At 37.8% G+C, this 22,265-nt stretch overlaps 1 protein-coding gene across 19 annotated transcripts in view; it reads left to right on the forward strand.

Moving 5' to 3' along the window:
* LOC147378292 (uncharacterized) overlaps positions 1-22,265 on the forward strand; it is a 720,625-nt gene that overhangs the window by 99,558 nt on the left and 598,802 nt on the right. For 3 of the 19 annotated variants that reach the window (XR_015145800.1, XR_015145797.1, XR_015145784.1), the window contains one exon: positions 6,749-6,927. The exons of 14 other annotated variants lie outside the window; for them this stretch is intronic. The gene's annotated coding sequence lies outside the window, so the exon portion shown is untranslated. Of the gene's footprint in view, positions 1-1,006; positions 1,042-6,748; positions 6,928-22,265 lie in introns of all 19 variants that reach the window. 2 more of the 19 variants (XR_015145798.1, XR_015145785.1) reach the window with 1 other exon arrangement.

A 22,265-nucleotide genomic window follows, 5' to 3' on the forward strand; every position in this document is an offset into this window, starting at 1 on the left:
TTTCTTTCATGAGCTTTCCCGAACTTCATGGAGAGCTTTGGTGTTGAAGCAAGAAAAGCTGAGCCTGTGCAAAATCAAGACTAGAACACTTCTCTCAGGATCCCCCACAGGGTTTAGACCAGTGCTTAAGGCACAAAAATGCATATAAGGTCCCAGGGAGTAACATAATTGAATATTTTGAGAGGGGGGTGGGGAGGGAGGAAGTTAACAGTGAGCTGGACAGTATGTGACCTTTCTAAACTTGAACCACAGCCATGTCACTACAGTCAATTGCTAGAATGTGGGTCCAGGGCAGCCAAATTTCCTAAATTCTTGAGAGGAGCCAGAAATCTGGAATTTTATGGAAAAATATCCCAGTTTTAAAACATTGAACCTCATTTAAAAAATTTAAACCTTTGTGTGAGTGAAACAAAATCAGTGGCCTGATTTCAGGCCACACAATGCCAGTTGATGATTTCTGTTTTCCATTAATTCTTCTTGGTATCTTTTCTTTTTGTCATCTTGTTAGATTAGTAAAAAGGAAAAAACAAAACAAAACACAAAAAGGAGACTCAAATATGCAACAAGTGCTTCTTGGCTTTTACAATTTTCTTGTGATTGTTACGTCTAAATGCCTGGAAGAGAACTTCTTAGGAAATGATCCCACACAATGTCTGCCTGACTTTGAGCTTTCCCTGTGCTTTGAAGGCTTCCTTTGGGCCAAATGTGTGGGGCCCTTTCAAACTTGAGAGGCTTTTAGAAGAGCCTCTCTGAGCCCTGACTGACTGGTTCTAAGTCATTCTTGAGGAGAGTCCATGACTCCTCTCAAACCAGCAGTCCCAAATCTCCAAAGAAAACAGTTTAGAAGTTGGGAAGGCCTGGATTTTATTTGATCTGGTCTCTGCCTACAGACTAACGCCTTGACCCTAAGTAAGCCAGCTGTCAGTTTAGTAGTCTCCATTTCTTAGCTAGTGTGGTCCAGATTAGACCAAAAACGCTTAAATCATTCCTTTTGTTAATCTTACAGATGACTAGACTGTTGTCAGGAGACTTAATAACCAGGTAAGCACTTTACACTGGTTAAAATCCAAATCATAAATATGCTTTATATTTACTTGAATTCAAACCCTTTATGCCCTTTCAGAATATTTAAAGAAAACTAGTAAATGTTCTTGATAAAGTTCATTTTCAGTTTAAATAGTATCATAAAAAATCATGTTCTGACATCTAGAACAGATATGCAATTACATGAACCAATTTTGAAAATTGAAAAGCTGATTAGAGTAAAATAGACCTAGTTTTTAATGTATTTAATAATATCTGAAGGGAGAACTTGCTTTGCTTTGGGGGCTTGGCCTACTGGACAAAATGATAAGTGATTTTTTTAAAGGCCAAGTTATTGTTCATTTACATATGAGTAAGACTCATCTAGCAGATCAAGGTTAATAGAGATTAATCATACAAAGAGAAAATTTATTAGGTTTGTATGGGAGTGACTCCAAGCAGTGGTCTGGTCACTCTGAACATGCCAGTGACCTGAAGAAAAAGAACTTGTATAGGTGTCTTTAGTCCAAGAAGCAGGCTTTAGAGGTGGCCTCAATATAGTTTTAAAAATCATCCTGTCTCTATTTCAGATTTCTTTTCTATATGCCCTTACTGTACTTTTGGAAGAAATATTTCTAGTTACATACTGTTAAACTGCAAAATTACTTGCTTATTCATTAGGTGGTTTTGGAGGGACAGAAAGATAATAGAAGTACTAGAAACTTTGTTCTCAAACTGAAAAAGAAAAATTAAATCTATATGAAAGCAAAAGTGTCATCAGCCTAATTTGTCCTTTTCCAAAATTATTTTTTCAATGTAGTTGACTAGACAATTTGTGGACACCTTTATCCTCTTTCTACCTGCAATCAGTTTGTATCTAGGTTCTCTTTAAAATAAAGATGTTAACATCAGTTTCACATTTAGCTGTTTGGTTCCAGTTTTTAGATTCTGATGGTTCAGCTGCACAGTAATTAAGATAAACTTAATTTCTTTGAAGTTCTTTGAAGTTTGTTTTTTCAAGGTAAAAAATAATTCAGCACCTAAGTTGTTTGAAGATCCAGTTTAGTTTAGAAAGGACAAAAACAGAACATAGTATAGAGAACTATAATATATCCGAATGTATAAGTTAAATTACACGGGCTATTTAAAGATTAGAGAAGTTGTGTTTTTTAATTGTTTTAATCATTGTTTTTTTTCTGAAACATCTGACTATAACTGAAAGGGCTTAACAATATGCTATGATTTTTGCATAGTCTGATGCCTAAAGATATTAAATATTACTCATCTTCCTCATCTGTTTGCTCTTCTATGTGTTTCTCTCAGTATTAGAGAATTAAGTGATAGATTTAGTTTTCTACAAATCTATTTGCAGGAATAGAGTAGGACTGTAGTAGAATTTAACCAGGGAAATCCAAACACATATTATGAACAATTACATTAAAAAAATTGTGATACTTAGGTGGTTTATCAGAGTGAAATTGAAAAAAACTAGCTCATCATAACTATGTATAACCATCAGGTCTGTGTTACATTAGGAAAAAAGTCCCTTTGAGGTCAGATAAATTATTCTGCTAAATAACTAGAATTTTGTATTTTAATTTGCAAAAACTTAAAAGCTAAAATTGATATCAGGCTTTTGAAACAAAAATTTAAATCATTTACACCCAGGTTTTTATGAATCTTTATCAGAGTTTGTGTATTTTATCCAATTAAACTATTTTCTTTTAAAAAGCTAGCTTCAGTGGGGGTTGGGCGGGAGGAAGTGGATGGAGGGAGAGGATACCTCAAGAGGCATGAACATAAATTGTCTTAATTTCTGAGAAATGTGGGTCTGACAATCACTTAAGACAATATAGTTGATATGGCTGTCAGGACGAACTCTTCTCAAAAGAATGTTTTTATAGAATATCATTGTGACACTTTGCTCAGATGAATGTCTTTAGCAGTATTTGATTAATGTAACGTAATAAAAGAGATGCACACCAAAGTGTCTGTACATGTCTTGTTAAGTGTGTTTGATTCATTATATGTGGTTCTCAGTTCTTTCCTCTTTCTGCAGTTCATTTTTTATCATTTCAATAATATATCTATAAATATGAAAAAGTTGGCACTTTCAAAGTCTTTGACATATATGGCTATTAATTCATAACTCTAAAAAATTGTATCTTTCAACCTGTCATTTTTAAGCTTGTAGAGTTTATTACAGTAAGTAACCTGTGTTAGAAATTAGATTTTGAACTTTAGCAAGAAGATAAATAAGCTCATGAACCTAAAAGTTATAGAAAAGACACCTAGAAATAGTTCTGAGATAGAATCACATGAAACGATCAGTGATTAAAGATATAATTTTAAACTCCCTGAAGATATCATTGAGATTTATATTGGTTGCTATTTTTCAGGTTATTTTGTTTTCCAAATCCAAAAATCAAATATTGAACAAGTGTGTAATGAAGAAAGCTATCTGAATTCAGTTTCATGATCATCTTTGTTGCAGTGGGTTAATGGGTTAAACTTTATGGTTTATATATCAATGACACAGATGGCTTAAAGTGAAGATATTTTTAAGACAAAATAAAAATGGTACTTATTTATATCTGCATTCTCAGAATTACTGTTTTAGTGAGAGTAAGCCCTATAAGGTAAACACTGTTTTACCTCCTGATGAGGTGGGGGTAACATGCCCAAGATACACATACTTTAAGGGGCAGAGTTGGGCTTGGGACTTGGAAATAGGAACTCCAGAGCCTTTGATGTCCTCTGTTGTTGTTTAGTCTCTAAGTCATATCCGACTCTTATGTGACCCCATGGATTATAGCCACGAGGCTTCTCTGTCCATGGAATTTCCCAGGCAAGAATACTGGAGTGGGTTGTCATTTTCTTCCCCAGGGAATCTTCCCGACCCAGGGATGGAACCCGCTTCCCCTGCATTTCCTGCATTGCAGGTGGATTCTTTACTACTGAGCTACCAGGGAAGCCCTTGGCACTCTAGAGGGCAAGCTAAACATGAAATATTTTCTTCTAGGTACCTTTGGTTCCACTTCACATCCTCTACTGCCTAAGTAACAGCTTGCCCCCCACCCGCCATGTTCCCTTCATGAGTTCAATTAAGAAAATAATGGCCAAACATTAGGATAGTGAGTCTGAAGTGTTCCACGTAATGAGCTCTGACTCACAGGATGCTTGGGGAGTTTTGGGTGCCAGGCTAGCACATCATGTGTGAATAAGCTCATGGCGGAGACCGAGGGTGAGGTCTGAGGCCATGGTTTATGTTGGAGCCTCACTGTGTTCTGGTGACTCATGTACACTAAACAGCAGAGTCATGAACATTTACACACACCCAATATCAAGTTTACTCTGAGTCTGTTCTCTTGCAGCCGTTTTACAGCCGTCTCTACAAAGCAAAGAACTTATTTTGGCTCTTTCACTGGAGGATGAGGAGAAGTTAAAGAACAGACCGCCCAGAAGTCCTGGTGGTCCCTTCCTGGGGAGGTAGTTCCTCCTTTGAGCTCTGAGACACCCGAATGTTACTTCTGCTGCATGCAGTGCATGAGTTTGGGGTCAGTTAAGTAGAGACCTAGCTCTTGGCAATGTCTTCATTGCATCTGAGACCTCAGGCAATTTCACTTATTATTCTTGGGTATGATTTTCTTGGAAATCTATAAAACTTATAGAATAGGATAGGGAGCATTTTTATGCATTTGTAGGAAATTAGCACAGAAGAAATTTTAACATTATTTTCAGCTGTCACTTAGGCAATTGCTTCAGCTCAGGGATGACCAATGCCAGAGCACTGATTAAGGATGTTAATTTTATTCATCTTTGTATCTGTTTAGTGTCAAGTGAGAGGAAGAGAGGGTTTCAAATGTGCCCTGGTAAATTTTTTTTTTAAACACAGGGCTTTTTGAAACTAGAAAAAAGTCAGAAATCTATGCAAGGACTAAAGGCGAGTCAAGAGAAAAGAAACATTCACCGTTGTAGGTTTGAAGCACACAGGGCATCTTCCAGGCCAGGAGAAGGCCTGGTCCATGGTGTACTGATCAGAGAGCAATCTGTTTGGGGCTCAGCAGCACCTTCAGGCCTCTGAGCTCTTCTGCCCTAGCAGGGATCTACTGCTGTTTATTATCAGTGCCATCACTCCAGGATGGGAAGAGGGGGTGGTCTTAGGGAGCCAATTGTGTTGTCAAGAACTGTGTGTTTTGGGGACACATTGGCTAAAATGAATCATAAAATCATAGTTCCAAGTGTTCTTCTGTTCTTGGGTATACAGAATTGAAGAGGAAAACTGTGTCTGACATTTTAGGGTGTTCAGATTTGGCACTTCTCTTCACTATGTGTGTAAGGCAGGTCCCATCACTGTGTGGAGTCTAACTTACTGACCCCTGGAAATGAGGGGATGGATCCAAAGATCTCTAAGAACTCATTTGAGCTTACATGCCATTGACTCTGGACTTCTCTATATAAATATTAAGTAAGTTTACAGTAACCATGGAGAAAGGCTGTGTCCTTGCTGACAATTGTAAATGTCCATGATGTCAAAATGCAGGATGGTAAAAAGTGAAGTTGAAAATGAGGAAGAGGTGTGACAGGGTTTAATCTAAGTAGTTTTGAAGGGTGTGCACTTTTTAGGTTGCCTAAAGTCTGGACTGAAAAATATGTCTTCTCCTAGCATATTTCAGAGTTGGCTAAATTACATTTAAGAACTATTTTGTCCAAAAAGAAAGAGGATGGTAATTAAAGCAAAAGTAGCCCCACAGCTCAGATGACCCCTTTCTCTGATGGAGGAAATCTTTGGATGGTTATTTTTCTACTGAGTCTTTAAAAGAGAACTCTAGTCTTAACAAGGGCTAAGAGCTCTTGTAGAAGTAGGCAGAGGGAAACAAGGGAAGGAAAAATGGCTTTTCTTTAAGCTTTTAAACTTATTATTAAATTCATAAATTAGATCAAATTTATTGTTGAATTTTAAGTCTCAAACATATATAAAAATATATGTTTTTTTTTCCATGTTCCCATCAAGATTTCCATGTTCCCATCAAAATTCAACAATAAATTCATGGCCAATCTTGTTTCATCTGAGACTTCCCCAGCTGTATATTGACTCCTCACTTCCAATGCAGAGGGGGTAGATTTGATCCCTCGTGGGGGAACTAAGATCCCACATGATGTGCAGCGCAGCCAAAAAAAAAAAAAAATCTTGTTTCATCTATGTCATCACTTAATTTTGTTTAAATAAGATTCTTTTGAAGCAAACACATAGTTTCATCTGTAACAATTTCCAAATACTGTGTATCTCTCAAAGTTAAGGACTCTTTATTTAAAAAACAATTGCAATATTATTAACACAACTAAAATTTTAACCAAAAATTCCTGAACATGATTAAGTATCAAGTCAGAGTTCAGATATCTCCAATTGTCTCATATTTTTCAAAACAATCTATATGAATTTGGATCCTAACAAGGTCCACAGAATATGTGGACACAGAATTGATGAATATGTCTCTTAAATGTCTTTTAATCAACAGGTTTCCTTTGTCCTTTCCTTCCACCCTCCCCCCCTTATCGTCTGTTTGGTGAAGAAACTGGGTCATTTTTTTCTGTGCATTTTCTGATTTTAATATTTACATTTGTGTGTTATATTTTTCCAGGTTTCTGTTTTCTTTTCTATTTCCTATAAATTGGTACTTAAAGACACGATTGAATTTTTTTTCTTTGCAATCTTAATTCACAGATGTGTTGTTGTTTAGTCGCTGAATTGTGTCTGACACTTTTGCAAACCCATACGCTGTAGCCCATCAAGCTCCTCCATCCATGGGATTCTCCAGGCAAGAATACTGGAGTGAGCTGCCATTTCCTTTTCCAGGAGATCTTCCCATCCAGGGATTGAACCTGTGTCTCCTTCATTGGCAGGTGGGTTCTTTACCATTGAACCACCAGGGAAGCTGTCATAGATGTGTAGTGTATTCTTATTAGGAGGCAAAAGTGTCTTATTGCCTCCCTTTCTGTGATATTAGCAGCCATTATTGATTATTGCCTGTATGTCTTAATTTATCACAGGCAACAATATATTAATTCTATTAGTATAATTCCTTTAAACCTAGTAGCTAAAATATTTCTATTAAAATAAGTTTCCCCTATTTGATTACTCTGAGGAATTATATGTTCATAATTATTTGTATGTGAGACTCGGTAAAATAATAGATTCAACCTTTTATTTAACTATATTTCAGCTCATTTTCTAGCATTCTTCAAAGGTGCCACTGAGAGTTCTGTGTGTTTTAAAATGGTGTTACTTTGAATCCATAGGCTTAAAATACTTGAATCAGAAAGTTTTAAATCATATGGATATAGGTTCAAATCCTGACTCTGACCTGTTATACCAGAAAAAAAATCTTTCTTCTCTTCTTCCATGGTTAAATGCTTGTCACCTGTGGTTCTCTTCTGCAGTTAGATTTTAACTTACCCGGCAAGGTGAAAATCTCCCCAAAGCACAGTTACATGCTCATTTGTTTGAATGTTTGTTTAGTGCTAGATTTCTTAATAGACTCTAAGCTTCATGTGGTTAGGGAACATGTTTTATTTTAACTAAGCATCATATCCGCTTTATATGCACAAGGCCTTGCAAATTGAGTGTGCCTGTAAATATCTGTTTATTGAATGTTGAAAAACATGGGCAAATTGATCTTCCTGAGCATCAGTTTTCTCATCCATAAAATTGGGGTAATAACTTTGATTCTATGAAGTTATTATGAAGATTAAATGAGGGAGGAAGTGCTAGACACCTGATCCATGGTAGGCATTCTCAACAGGTAACCAGTTGTATTTCATATCTAATGACCTTGGACACTTCAACTCGAGCTATAAATTTCTTTGCTGTTATCTCTGCTTTAAGGCTTCCCATGTAGCGCTAGTGGTAAAGAATCTGCCTGACAATGCAGGAGATGCGAGTTCAATCCTGGGTCAGGAAGATCCTCTGGAGGAGGGCTGGCAACCCACTCCAGTGTTTTTACCTGGAGAATCCCATGGACAGAGGAGCCTGGTGGGCTACAGTCCATGGGGTTGCAAAGAGTCCAACACAACTGAAGCGATTTAGCAAGCATGAATGCATCTCTGTTGGAAAGTATTTTTTGAGAAACAGGTATATAAAAATATTTTTCTGCTTTTGTTTGGGAATGTTAAACCAGATGACAAATAAACAGAATCTATAGAGCTCAAAAACGCTCTGAAAGGGAGAAAAGACAGAAACACCATTCAAATCTCCTGCCTCCAGAGTGTAGTGGGGGAGATGGGGTAATAATTGAGAATAATATCAGAATAGCCATAAAGAATTCTATAACTAGAAAAATCTGATGAATAGATGAGAAAAAGCCTCCAGGTACGTTGGATTATAAAGAAGATGAAGAACATACTTTGGAGGAGTCTTTGAGAGTGGAAAAGAAATTCTGAAGTTAGGACTGGTCTCATTCTCAAAAAAGGAAGTTGCTTCTTTAGGAAGGCTGACTAAATGTTCTCACAATATTCAGTTGACTAAAAATATCTCTTCCATTGGCTTGAAATCATTCAAATCAGACTTTATCCTTATGTAAATGCTAGAACTTGAGATTTTTCATGCTCACACCACACTTTGTCCCAACTCCATAATTTTGCTCAGGCTTGACCTTCTCTGAAATGCCCTTCCCGCATTCTTCCTCACTTCCTATTTGTACACCAGGGTGGGAGCCACTTCTGTAGGATGTCTTTCTCAGGCCCTTACCCCAAACCACCAGGTAGCTATGGATTTGCATTTTAGCAAGCTCAATTTGATGATAACATGGAGGCCAGGAGACTAATTTGAAAGAAAAGACCCTGATGCTGGGAAAGATTGAAGGCAGGAGGATAAGGGGATGACAGAGGACGAGATGGTTGGATGGCATCACTGATTCAATGGACACAAGTTTGAGCAACCTCCGAGAGATGGTGAAGGACAGGGAAGCCTGGTGTGCTGCAGTCCATGGGGTCGCGAAGAGTCAGACATGACTGAACAACAGCACCACCATGCAGAAGATCAGGGCCTTAACTAGGGCAGTGGGTTTGGAGACAAGACGACAGGTGAGAAGCAGATTTTGTAGGTAGAACTGATAGTGCTTGAGAACAGTGTTTTGCTTGAGATGGATCCTGAGCATTCATCATACAAGTAAATAAAAATGTTAGCTCATTAGCACAGTGCAGGCCTCAGGATTCTGCATGTCATGAGGTGTTTACAATTGTCTTTACTCCTGTTCCCTTCCAGAAAGCTATGTGACCTTGTTTTCCTCTGTTTGCCCAGTACCTCCTGTGTTAGTGTTAGTCACTCAGTCATGTTCAACTTTTTTGCAACGCTATGGACTGTATCCCGCCAAGCTTCTCTGTCCATGGAATTGTCCAGGCAAGAATACTGGAGCGGGCAGCCATTCCCTTCTCTAGGGGAATCTTCGTGACCCAGGGATAAGACCCTGGTCTCCTACTTTGGCAGACAGATTCTTTACCATCTGAGCCACCAGGGCAACCCATTCTGTACATATCTGTATGACCACATTTACCAACGGGTTTATGTTTGCTAACTATATCAAACTATGAGCACCCAGAAGTAGAGCTCTCATATATTTTCATGATCTCAGCAGAATGCCCAGCATATACTTAGTGCTTAAAAATAACAGCTGGATGATTGAGGTCTTATTGGATGATTTGTACATTTCTATTTTGAAAAGATAGTTACCTGGAGGGATAGAGATCAGTAATGTGTTGACACATGAACCTAAGTTAGTATATCCGATTGACCTCTTTTCAGGGGCAGGAAAAGAGTGGTGGGGAGTTGGCACAGACAGCAGGTTTGATTTTTGGGTAGGTCAGCAGTGAAAGCTAACTGTCAGCCCTGGGAGAGAGGAAAGGTAGACTACCTAGTTTGTATTCTTCTGTCTTAGCATGTTCCCAGTGTGAAAGGAGGGAGAAAGCCAGAAGTGTTTTGGAGACTAGAGATCTGACTTTGTCTTTCTTGACTAGATGGTGGAAACTGAACAGAAGCAAACCATATGGAGATTAGGTGGGGTGGGCAGTTGGAGAGCTTTAGAACATGGACATGTGATAGGGGTGTATGTAGAAATGCACAAGAGTCTTTTCAGAAAGAAACCCCTCTTATCTACAGAATGTTTTGTATATTTGCACAGACAACTTGTTCCTTTATCTGAGTTCTTAAAACACTCAGTTATCTGCCTAAGAGCGATGCTTTTTGATATAAACAACTATCTACCTGGTGTCAGAATTTCTTAACAGATAAGACACACTTGTGCTCAGGAAGGAACTTCTGCAGTCAGATAGCACACTAAACTTTTATTGTTAATATGGGAAGAAAGGCATGCATCAGAATAACAGGAAGACCCGCTCCGGTGTATCTGAACCTGACATGGGGGAGGGGTTGTCATTTTTATCAGGCAGCAGTTCTTGAAACATGGTCTGTCCTAGATTTTACTGCTTTCTGAATTTTTAGTACCATGGCAGAGATTAAATGAAATCCAGGGTTATTATAGACAGTGTTAGAAATGAACAATAAAATGTTTCACATTAAGAATCTGACTGATCTTGTTGTATTTCATAGGATTTAGCACTTGTCTGTGTTTGTCCAATTAAATGTCTTCATCCATAACATGTGTTTCTTTCCTGAGTGGAAGGATAGGTAGGAGTGGATCTTTTCCTATGAAAAAAAAATTTTGCTATCATGTTTAAACACACAAAATTTCACAGTTATTTTCTAATAACTCTGTGTGTGCCAAACAAAGTTGTTAAATATAAAGATTTATAAATGACATTTTGACTTCTGAATTATATGGATTATTAAGAAACCATACTAAATAAACTTTCAAGTTATACTGATTAGGAAGTTGGATATTTTCAGAAAGAAAATAAAGATTTTAATTTCTTTTTAGACATACGTTTTTGTCTTATCCCTCAGTCTTATCGCAGTGAAGAGATAAAACGGCAGTTTAAGGTAACTTTTTATATTTTTTATTTCTATATTCTAACAATACAGAGATGATTCCTAGGAGACTTCATTTCCCTGACAAGTCAAAAGTTTACCTTTGTGCTTCTTGTTATTTGCTTTTAAAAGTGTCAGACACTTTAATTCTTTTTTCCTCCTTTCATCTCCAAAGTCAATTTAACTGCTTAACCAAATACATCTTAATAGTGTTGATAAAGTCTCATTATTATTCTCAGTAATAATTATTTCTTTAGGACCAGCAGGAAGTCTGGTATTCAACATGGTTTATAAACTCAGTGAGATGGACGATTCACAGAAATGCCAACTGCTGTTGAGACAGAACAGTGTTCCTCTGGCCTCCTTTGCCTTATTATACAGTTTTGTTTGTTTCCTTATTCCTGCCAAGTAGACTTCCCTTGAGAAGTTTATATGGAGACTCTAAGGAAGGTGTGTTTTCAGGAAAACTTAGTGGCCACATAGGAAAGAAGTCTTAGTGAGATACAGCAAAGGTCTTTATAACATGGCCTAGAGTGTTTTAATTCTGGAGGAAGTAGGTATGAGGTGGTGGCAGAAAGGGAAAGATACTGAGGTGTTTCTAACATGGGCACAGGAATATGTGGCAATAATAGAACATTACTAAAGTTTTCCTCTAGAATGAGCCATTGCCAAATATAATTTGAAGCTTTATGCAGTCCCAAGAAAATACCAATTTCTATGATTTTTATGAACTGGCACTTTGGCAAATTGATTGATAATGAATAAATGTATTCACAATTGACAGTTGAAGCTCATATTGTGAGTTGAATTTAGCTAGGTGTGATATATATGGTGGGTACACATGGATGTCTTTCCAAAGGTCTGATTTCTTATAAAACAATACTCAAATAATTTAAGATATAACTATAAGGACTCTGAAGGGCTTCCCTGGTGGCTCAGATGGTAAAGCGTCTGCCTGCAATGCAGGAGAACCGGGTTCGATCCCTGGGTCGGGAAGAACCCCTGGAGAAGGAAATAGTAATCCACTCCAGTACTCTTGCCTGGAAAATTCCATGGACAGAGGAGCCTGGTAGGCTACAGTCCATGGGGTTGCAAAGAGTCAGACACTTTGAGCAACTTCAATTTCTTTTCACTTTTCATAAGTATTCTAGGCCTAACTAGTAGGCAAATTTTGCATTACCATTCAATACAAGTTAGTAGTTTTTAAACCCAGGTCAAGTATCTAACCACCCTAAAGAAATGTTTTGTTGTGAAGCTGAAAATATTGCATATTATATTCTTTAATTTAATTAGAGGCAGATGTACCTCAGGTCTAATAAGCTCCATATTGTTAAGTGGCAATGCTTGCCATACCCCTTCATCAAAATTATCCAGAATTTAATCTTAATTATTTTTTCACTGAATCTATGGTGAAACTTCTTATTTTTTCTTTTTGTTTTGTTTTGGATGGTAGCTGGGTTGTGTGGGGGAGTGGATGTTCAGAATATTGGTGACTGGTTTGTAAGAATCTCCAAAGGGTAGCATTGAAATAGTTGATGGAGTTGTAAACAGAGTTCTATGTCCTTAGCTTTTCACATGCAGGATGCTTTGTGACTTTAAACAAAATCAGAATAGGCAGACTGATACCTGTTTTAGTATGAATTATTTTCCTATCAGTACAAAGTATGCTAAAGTGTGAGAGAAAGCAAAATTTGGGATATTTTTGTGAGAATATTACACTATAGGTGAACATATGTCAGATATTATACTGCTGCTGCTGCTAAGTCACTTCAGTTGTGTCTGACTCTGTGCGACCCCATAGACATCAGCCCACCAGGCTCCCCTGTCCCTGGGATTCTCCAGGCAAGAACACTGGAGTGGGTTGCCATTTCCTTCTCCAAAATGTTATACTAATTTAGTCTAAATACTCTAACAGTATAAAATGATAGGTAGATAGGCTATCTTCTCTAAAGAGATCATAGGTTAAATAATACTTGGAAATGGTAAAATATTAACTTTTCACCTTAGAGATACCTTATAATACAGATAAATTCAGTAATGGTTTGTATTTTGCTTCTAAGAATTTGATGACCAAAGACCTTTACCTTTGCCCTCATGTTCTAATAATATTTCATTTCTGTGAATATTTTACATTTCTCAATCCTCTGAACCCATGAAGAGTTCTCCTCCCTTACATCTCAACTCCCCTGAGATAATGCTCAAAAGGAGAAGTCCAGTTCCTTCCATGGGTCCTGCTATAACCATATGGTAACCTTTACCTCTCCCCAGGGGTTCCTATTGGCTGAATTTGCAGGAGTCCACTCCACCATGTTCAGTGGTTATTTAGTAAAATTGAAATGCTACTTGTCCACGGCCCATTTCAACTTTCCCATGATTCTTAGGAAGGCCTTGGCCTCCATTTTGAAAACAGAAAATAAAACCATAGATTTGTGAAGGTCAAATACGAAGTGAAGAAAGCTATAGCAGTTGTTAAGACATGGCAACTTCTTGTTTAAACTTCATTAGCCACACTTATATATTGACTCTCAGGTAGACACTCTAATGATTTGTAATTTTCTTGGGTACTTTATGAAGCAAAAGAAAATGGCGGACCTTACAATATGCGTGAATAGAGAGAAAGCTTCAGTATTTGTAATCAGGTCAATAGAATAAAAAAAATGGGAGCTGGGCTATTTGCTGAAGGTTTGAGTGCAAATTTGACAAGTCCAGAAAAATGGATTGCACGCCAGTGAGAATTAACTCAATACTTGAATTCAGAAAACTCCACGTTTCTTCCTTGTTGAGTCCTGAAAATAGAGAAGAGCCTAAGAAAGGGAAGTAATTCAGAAGTAGGGGTTTGGAGAGTAAACTGATGATTTCCATGGAAATAAGCTGTACTTTTTTTTTTTATGATTTGTGTGTGTGTGTGTGCGCCACTTTTAAGCTATTGCTTTCAGTTTACTTCAATGCAGTCACTGAAGTAGCTTAGAAAGAAATCTTTGATATGCCAGATCAACCAAAAGTTTTAAAATATCCTTTTGTGCCTCCATTTATAATGCAAATAGTAAGTTGGCATTTTGGGTTCATTTCACCATCGTCTCTGAAGTGGGTTAACATACACAGAGTTAGGAAGTGAAGGGAGTCCCACAAGAGAGCACATCTTTGATAGTTCAATAATAGTAAAAAAAATGTATTTAGGTCTTTTCTAAATACCTTTTACTTCCTAAGATATAAAAAACAAGAGGAAGAGATCTAAGAAGAATAAATTGTGGTTGCCCTCTATGTTAGCTGAATGACTAAAGATATTGTTCTATGAATTACCCACTACTTAAATATTCCTAAGTCTCGCCTTTATGAGCTCATAAAAAAGACTTTGCTTATGTGTCTAGGAAAGCCAGTATCTTTATATACTGTCAGAATAGAACTAACATACTGTTTCAATATAAGTTTGAAAACCAGCAAATATTTTGTTATATAAAGCAAGCTGGGCAATCACCTTAAACCCATGTTTACATTTTAGTTTTATCATATATAAACATTCCCTCGCTGAAATAGTTTAAAAAAGTAGGAACCGATATTTGAGAATGATGGAAAGAGACTGAATTCTGGTTGAAATAGTATTACCACTGTCGTGTTTTATTCAGGAGAATCTCCATTCTTTTTTCAGATATACTAAAAAAGCCAAAATTAATTAACATCAGAAATGAAAATGAAGGTTGGCAATGATCATACATCCATGCTAGCAGAGGGAAGGCTGGAAGTCCTGTGTAGTATAAACCTCAGATTCCACTTTTCGATGTGAGTTCCCCTGTAAAACCTCTCATGCATTCTGAAGTTTCAGAATTTCTGCTAGGTAACTGATGTCAAAATACATTTTCCGACAAATACCCCCCAAAACTGCAACCAAAAGCAATAGTATTTCAGGGAGCTTCAGCTGAAGTGTGAGTAATAACCTCTGGATGAACAGAAGTTTTACCATCTTCTGTTTCATGATTGAGCTTTTCAAATGTAAACAATTTACAAGGACAAAAGTGGGCCATGTCAGATTCGAGAAACAGAGAAAAGCTTGACAGGAAAACCAGATTTGTGCTTTGTCCAGGAGAGGTAGTTAGGACACGCCTATGATTCTAAACTGTTTAGAGATATCCTCATCGTTGAAATCATCATTTCTGCTCTTCACTCCACCCTCACTCTCTTCCCTTCTCCTCTTGGACACTGGCTAGGACTTCTTTTCCTTTGCTTCTCTCAGGGACCTGAGTTCTCAATTCCTTCCCAGTCTCCTCTCATTCATCTTTCTTTAGCCTTCTCCTATTCAGGCATGTTGAGGAACCATTTCTTCTTAGTTGTTTTCCTTGCCTTGGCCTTACTTAAGTACCTCTCATACATATTTTTTAATGGTTATATTTTAGGAAAAAAAAAGTCTCCCAATGACCCACTTTCTTTTTGCTATCTGACTTGAACTATGTTTTATAACTCTGATTTAGACAAGTATTTATTTTCCTACGCTGACACTCTCTTTGCTGTCTCATTTAACACAGCTGGTATACAAGTGATCTAATGCTGAAACTGTTTAGCATGTCAAGACCCATCTGCAGAAATGATGGTAAAATACCAGGAGAACGCAAGGTATATACATGTTGTAGTGGATGCTGTTGGTACCCTGCCTAGATCCCCTTCAGTGACTGTGCTTGCTCCCCACAGCTTCTTTGAGTGTGGCTAGTAAACTTATAACTGCCTCCTCTGGAAAATTGCCCTCTGGCCAGGGACTGTCAGGTACGAGGGAAGCTTGCAAAGGCCAGCCTCATGGCCTCAAGTTGCACCTAATGCTGTTTTGTGATTTGTGCTCCAGACTTTCTCTGAAGATCAACTGAAGCTGGTCTCCCGCTGAGCCCAGATTCTTGCCTGGTATCCTGGCCTTCTTTTTTCCCCTCTCCTTCTGCTTCAAATGCACCTCAAAAAAGTCATCTGAACAAGAATTCCTATCCCAGTCTTTGCTTCTAGGGAAACTCACCTAAGACATACACTTTTAAAATGAAGAAAAATCTTAGAAGTATTTGAGCAAGATCTCCAATATATGAGAAACAACCAGTTTCAAGATGGACATTGATAGAATAAAGCCTTAGATTTGGAAAAACAGAATGAAAATTTAAGATATTTTCAGTTGTGGCAAAACTTAAGTATAGAGACATTATTTTTTAACCTCTTAAAAAAAGAGGATACATTTTAAGGAATTGTAAACATTTAAGATGTTATTAGCATAGAGAAATCCCCAAGCGTGGGGCTGCAGCAGTCTCCTGAGTACTTATAGAAGGACCAGTACTTCATAATTTCCAAAGTAGTTTCTATTACATGACCTTAAGTCAATCTCATGACAAGCATGAAAGGCGTGCATGCTATTTGCTTCAGTCTGTCCAACTCTTTGCAACCCTATGGACTGTAGCCCGCCAGACTCCTCTGTCCATGGGGTTCTCCAGGCAAGAATACTGGAGTGGGTTGCCATGCCCTCCTCCAGGGAATCTTCCTGGCCCAGGGATCAAACCTGTGTCTTCTGAGTCTCCTGCATTGCAGATGGATTCTTTACCCACTGAATCAGCTGGGAAGCAGGAATAATGATTAGCTCCATTTCCAACATGTAAATCATCTTAAAGAGGTTGAATGTCTTAAAGAGGTTAAATGACTTGGCTGTTATCTCACAGTTAGTAAATACCTGGTTCCTAGTCAGTATTCAAACCCAGGTGTCTGTGTGAAATATGATAAGACTTGCTGATTAACTTAAGCCACATTCTTAGGCTTATCACAGGTTAGATCTTTATAATTCTGTTATAAAGTCTATTTGGGTTGTCTTAGTGATCTACCTACTAATCTAGAATTAATCTTGGACACAGTGGTCAAATTAATATTAAATGTATTTTAGCTATCAATTGATATGTAACAAATTATTCTAAAAAATATAGCAACTTAAAACAAATTTATTACTCATAATTTCTGTGGGTCAGGAATCTGAGGATTACTTAAGTAATTCTTCTCAAGACTTCTCAGAGCTACAGTCAAGGTGTTGGCCAGGATTGTGGTCTCATCTAAAGGTTTTGTTGAGGGAGTATTAGCTTCTAAGCTTACTTGTGCAGTTGTTGGCAGGATTCAGTTCCTGGGGAACCATTGATCTGGGGGCTTGATTTCCTCACTAGCTGTTGGCTGGAGACATCCCTCAGTTCCTTATCACACAGCCTTTTCCACTGGGCATACAATATGGCAGGTGACTGTTCTCAAGGTGAGCAGGGGAGAGACAGTAAGATAGTACAAGCAAGATAGAAGCCTGAGCTCTACCTTGAAAATGATATCCCATCACTCTGACTGTGTTTTGTATTTTAGAAGTGAATGACTATGTCCAGTCCACTCTCAGTGAGAGAGTATTACACAGGGACATGAACATCAGGTGGCAGGAATCGTTTGAGAAGCTGCCTTCCTCAGCGGGTCCCTTGACTTTCTCGTGTATAAGGCCCTGCAGCTTGATCCAACCCCTTCTTCTCTCTACAGGGAGGCACTGGATGATTTTCAATATGCTCATTTCATGGGTATGAGCATATGTGCTCTAGTTTAATGCTCTTCTCACTTGTCCTTCCACCTACCCACTCTGATTTCTCTTCTTGTTTTGCTCTTCCTTTCTTGCTTCCTCTGTCCCCCTGCTAGGGGGACACTTCCCTTTCAGACTCCCTGTTTTTGTCTGTCTTTCCTTCTCATCGTGTCAACAGTCACTCTCCTTCCAAGAATCTACGTCCTTTACATCTTTCATGCTATAGTGGCCTTTATTGCTTCTTTATCTGCTCATGGGGCAATGGATAACCAGCAATTTTAGATGCTAGCTTTTAAAATTCTAAATAAAGTGATTTAATTGGACTACTGGGTCCGATCTTTCTTCCAAATTCCTCTAGGAGGATGACACCATCATGATCACTTCAGTAAAGGGCAGTGCGATGGTGGATTTCTTTTCTATTTTTCCATGCACAATGTCAGAACTCAGTTATATCTAATGTCCAGTCTTGGCTGCTTTATGTTAAATTCATTAAAAACATAAGATGATGGTAATTGATGGTAATGATGACAATCACAATAATGATGATGATAATGATGTAGGCCAAAGTACACTATTACATCACGTACCTAAAATGACCTGTTTAACTCTTGATGGCAGGATCAGCAAACTTTATCACTATTTCCAGTATCTAGCATTATTTGAATGAATAAATAAATGTAGTACTATAGCAGAACTACAGTGAATTGGATAGGCTAGCTATTTCAGTTACTAAAGATAGGGTAGAAAACGGTTTTTCTAAATCGTATGTGAAACTCAGAAAAATGTTAATGATATCTTTCTATTTTCAGCAATAGGAATTGCTCTCAATGAAAAGGAACTCTTTGACCTAGCAGAGCACATATTTCACATGTGGTCATGATGTGTAGTAATTAGCCTGTTTTGGTTTAGGATGACTGATAGTGATTCCATGGACTGTATTATGATATTAGGCAAAGATTCTTGGGGCAAAACATGGTCAGAATATGTTCAACTTGATGGTGTGTGTGTTAAGCCTATTGGCACACACTAACCAATTTCATTGCATGATCTACCAGCTAGAAATATCACCAGTAGGACTCAAATTATTTGGAGAATAGTTGTTTAGTGCGTTAGAATGAAGGAAGTCTTTAGTGAGCACAGGCATTAAATTCTGTCCTGGTTTGCTGCTAGTTATGCCCTATTCTCCATCCGGAATGCCCAGGGCACTCTTTTTCAGGACACTTCACCTACTGGTTGTATTTCAGAAACTACTGATTTGGTTCTTGCTGATGGAGTTTAGACTCTTAGGAGTCCAGTTGCTGGATTACATACAGACTAATGACCCATCAGATGCTAAAGGCAAAATGCTTAAAGTGCACTAGTGAATTAAACCATAGTATTTTAGGAAAAGAAGAATTTATTGTGTCATTAAACTTAATTCAATAAGTTTTGCTTCCTTAGATGCAGTGCACTGAGGGAAAAGTCAGAAATTAATTTTAAACAAGTGCTATCATTTTTCTTCCACTTTCTCAGGTAAAGGATATTAATGTGAAATTAAGGGACAGTGTATTTCATTGGGACTAAAAGAAAGGCATTAAAAGGAGTGATAAATTGTGAAAACTGGGCATGACTGCCGAGCCAGGCATGTACTTCTAAAATCAGAGACCATGTGCTTCAGTTAGTAAACACAGAGGAAAACCAGCCTTGCCTAATTTTATGATACCCTGGATGAAGTCTTCAGGGCTTTGCATAAAGTCTTAGAAGCTTACTGATACAAGAATGTCAGCAATAATCATGGTTAATGCCTAGAATTTAATCTGAATGTTAGAATGGGCACAAAATCAAAATAAAAATGGAGTGTTTTTGTTTCAAATCTAGGAATTATTATGATATAAGGAAAATTCTCTTGAAGACTACTGTAAAACATAAAGATGTAAATATTTGATATTGAATCTTTCTACATATACACTTCATGGTTGCTTTATAGGAATAGATAAAGTGTTTATAAATAGTAACTTGAAGATTGCTGAGGAAATTGCTGAGTGTTTGTACCTTTTGTCATTTATGAATCAAAGTAATCTGACTGTCCTCCCAGGGGTTCTAAAACAAACTCCAGCATTATAGAGGTAAATAGTTTCAAAAAATAGATTTCTTGTCATATCTATAATGCCAGCTCTAATAATAGACTTTTAGTATTTGTATTCTAGGTAATAAAATACATTTTCTATGAGTAATTTTTCTTTAGTGTTTATTAAAGAGTTCAATTCTCAAAGAACAAATTCTGGTCACTGTTTTAACTGAATAAATTCCATAGCAGATGGCTCATGTCAAAGAAAAGAAAAAAATACTATGAGGTAGGTGTGTGTCCAGTGGACTAAACATTGTAATTTCATTAGAAATCTATCCTACCTCAGGATATGCAATATGCTGTTCTCAAGGTGAGCGTAGACATAGTGGCCAATGCAGCATTTTTTCTTCTGTTCACCCGTTACTAAAGGTGACACTTAAAAAAGTTTTTTTTTTTTTTTAAAAGCAAGGTTTTAAGCTCAATCTGATTTGGAATTTTTGTTTTTCTTTCTTCCTTCCCTACCTCCTTCCCTCTTTCCCTTCTTTTTCTCTCTCTCTCTTTCTTTTTCACACTGGAATCACAGCATATTTTTGATTTTATTCCTGAAATTATTTTAATCTTGGACTAGTACCAACGATAACAACAAGAAATTCCACCTTCTAGTTATTCAATATGCTTAGTAATGCAAATAATTATTTTTAAGAATAGCTTTCCCTTATGGTGGTCCTAAATTTCAAGGTAAGACACACCTTGGGAGGAAAGAAAAGCTGAGATGGAAAATTCATCTACCTTTTGTAGAGCTTTCAGTTTTGCCAAAAGTGTCTTACTCCATAATTCTGGGATGAGTAACTGGCCTGGTTTTTCTGTCAGTTGCTTCTTAGCCAAGAGTGAAAGGTTATAAAGAAAGGAATCTTAGGCCAGGGTAACTATGCTGTCCACAGAACTTTCCTAAAGAACTGTTGTGTGACCATTAGTGGAGTATGAGAAAGTAAACCAATTTCTACTTAAATGTGCTAGCTTAAACATCTATCATGGGGCTTCCCTGGTGGCTTAGAGGTTAAAGCATCTGCCTCCAATGTGGGAGACCTGGGTTTGATCCCTGGGTCGGGAAGATCCCCTGAAGAAGGAAATGGTAACTCACTCCAGTATTCTTGCCTGGAGAATCCCATGGACAGAGAAGCCTGGTAAGCTACAGTCCACAGGGTTGCAAACAGTTGGACACGACTGAGTGATTTCATTTTCTTTTCTTTCTTAAACATCTATCATAGATTAGTGAAACTAGGTTTTATTGCCTGTATCTAAAAACCATGGTATTTATACCTACAATGTGAGTTTATTGCATGAGTTGGGTAAAGGTTTATAAGCTCCTAGATCAGTACATGAAATATATTCTATTTTCCATATTATTTGTTAGCTTAGTGGTTCTCAAAGTTTAATGTTCATAATAGTCATCTGGGGATCATATTGAAATATAGAAACTGACTCAGTAGGTCTGCAATGGGGCCTGAGATTCGGTATTTCTTATAGGCAGATGGGTGATATTCATGCATTCTGAGTATCAAAGATGTAGGTAGTGATTTATCTAGTCTTGAGGTGAGTAGAGTCTATGAGGTCTTAGCCATGATTATCTTTTACTAATATCTACAGCTTATAAGAGAGGAGCTGTACAGAATCATATATATTTCTTGCTATAAACTCTCTTGAGGTCTGAAGGAATATATGATGCATCATAGGAATAACTGATATGTAATCCATAGCCTGAAGTCTAATCCATAATCCCACTAATCTTTTGGGTGATTTTCGTTTACACTTTGGCAACCATTAAGGCAATCGGGAGAAATGGGAATTTTGGGGAAATAAAAATTTGTTTTGTAAATTCAAAAAAGTTTTCCTATTTAAACTCAAAAGTGCTTTCATAATGAAGCCAGTCTGGTATGTCTCTGGGAAACCACTTCAGGAGTCATTTCAGAGAAGGTATTTACTGCTTACTATGAGTCTCCTGGTGGCTCAGACAGTAAAGAATCCACCTGCAATGCAGGAGACCTGGGTTCTATGCCTGGTTTGGGAAGATCTCCTGGAGAAGGAAATGGGAATCCACTCCAGTATTCTTGCCTGGAGAATTCCATGAACAGAGAAGCCTGGTGGGCTACAGTCCATGGGGTCAAAAAGAATTGGACATGACTGAGTGACTAACTCGGAATTGATGCTTTTGAACTGTGGTGTTGGAGAAGACTCTTGGGAGTCCCTTGGACTGCAAGGAGATCCAACCAGTCCATCTAAAGGAGGATCAGTCATGGGTGTTCATTGGAAGGATTGATGAAGCTGAAACTCCAATACTTTGGCCACCTGATGCAAAGAGCTGACTCATTGGAAAAGACCCTGATGCTGGGAAAGATTGAGGGCAGGCGGAGAAGGGGACAACAGAGGATGAGATGGTTGGATGGCATCACCGACTCAATGGACATGGGTTTGGGTGGACTCCGGATGGACTGGGAGGCCTGGCGTGCTGCGGTTCATGGGGTCACAAAGAGTCAGACACGACTGAGCGACCGAACTGAAGTGAACTGAGTGACTAACACACTAACACTAGTGTTTGCCATGCTCAGCAACAAGTTGCTGCAGAAACATTGGTTGCAGTTATATTCATCCTGTTACAAAGTTTA

Source organism: Bos grunniens, chromosome 2, assembly GCF_055505025.1.
Source record: "Bos grunniens cultivar Pamir isolate PY7600 chromosome 2, Bosgru_T2T1.0, whole genome shotgun sequence".
In the NCBI taxonomy this organism is placed as follows: domain Eukaryota; kingdom Metazoa; phylum Chordata; class Mammalia; order Artiodactyla; family Bovidae; genus Bos; species Bos grunniens.